Source organism: Monodelphis domestica, chromosome 7 (genome assembly GCF_027887165.1).
Source record: "Monodelphis domestica isolate mMonDom1 chromosome 7, mMonDom1.pri, whole genome shotgun sequence".
NCBI classification, from domain to species: Eukaryota; Metazoa; Chordata; class Mammalia; order Didelphimorphia; family Didelphidae; genus Monodelphis; species Monodelphis domestica.
This window is the reverse complement of record NC_077233.1, coordinates 248,602,363-248,603,609: the sequence shown is the minus strand read 5'-3', so window position 1 is coordinate 248,603,609 and position 1,247 is coordinate 248,602,363. Positions and strand designations below refer to the sequence as shown.

General features: G+C 35.4%; 1 non-coding gene across 1 annotated transcript; it reads right to left on the bottom strand.

Annotated features, from left to right (window-relative positions):
- Positions 1-263: 263 nt before the first annotated feature.
- LOC130455716 (U6 spliceosomal RNA) lies at positions 264-370 on the bottom strand. The gene has a single exon (XR_008913812.1). It is a non-coding gene; the product is annotated as a U6 spliceosomal RNA (small nuclear RNA).
- Positions 371-1,247: the final 877 nt, after the last annotated feature.

Sequence of the window (1,247 nt, the reverse complement as noted above, 5' to 3'; positions counted from 1 at the left end):
GTTCTTCAAGAGCTTACATTCCATTAGGGAAACGATTAACTCTAAATATATGAGCATGTTCACAGATAAGTAAATAAAGAACATAAGCAATAAATGCAAAGCGATTTTAGGGAAGTCATCAAATTTGTTGAGTCAGGAAAAGCTAATGTTGGCAATAATATTTGAGCTGAGCCTTGAGAGGAGATAAGAATTTTTTAAAATTATTTTTTAATATTTTAATTAAAATTTTTACCATGGTTACATGATTTTTGCTGTCTCCCTCCCAAAATATGGAATGCTTTACAAATTTGTGTGTCATCCTTGTGCAGGGGCCATGCTAATCCTCTCTGTATCATTCCAATTTTAGTATATGTGTTGCCAAAGCAAGCACAAAAGATAAGGATTTTTTGACAGTCAGAGGTAAGGTAGATGAGTACTCCAAGAATAGAGGTGGCAGGGTGGGTTGGGAAAACCAATTATATAAAGGCACAGAGGTGATTAGGACTTGGGCTGAAATGTACAAAAAAAGAAGGGTGGGTGAATAATGTGAAATCATTGTTATTATTGATTAGATGGTTTGGGTCATATCTGATATGACCCCATTTGGGGTTTTATTGACAAACACCCTGAGCTGTGGTTTGCCATTTCCTTCTCTAGCTTATTTTACACATGAGGAAAATGAGGCAAATGTGGTTAAGTGATTTATCCAGGGTCATACAGCTACCTAACCGTCAGTGGCCAAATTTGAACTCATGAAGATAAGTCTTCCTGATTCTAAGCACAATGCTCTATCCCCTGCACCACCTATCTACCTCTCTGAAGAAAATAATTCCTCAAAAATTAGAATGAATCAAATGGAAGTCAATGAACATTATGGACAAAATCCATAGCTTCTAGTAAAAGTAAAGATTGTACAAGCAGCCAGAAATAATTAAAGTACCAAGGATCAATAATTTAGCAGCTGCCACTATAAAAGATTGGAGAATTTGATATATGACATTTCAGAAGGCAAAGGATATGGGCTTCCATTCAAGAATAACTTACTCAGCAACACTGATTATAATCCTACTGGGAGAAAAAAACATGCACTTCTAATGAAATAGAAGACTTCCATACATCCTTGCTGAAAAGGCCAGAGTTGTGTACCAACTTTGATATTCAATCACAGCAACATGGGAAATATTAAATGGTAAATACAAATTAACAACCATAAGAGACAAAACAGGGACAAATGATTGACCCTCAAATAAGTGGATAAGACATGATAT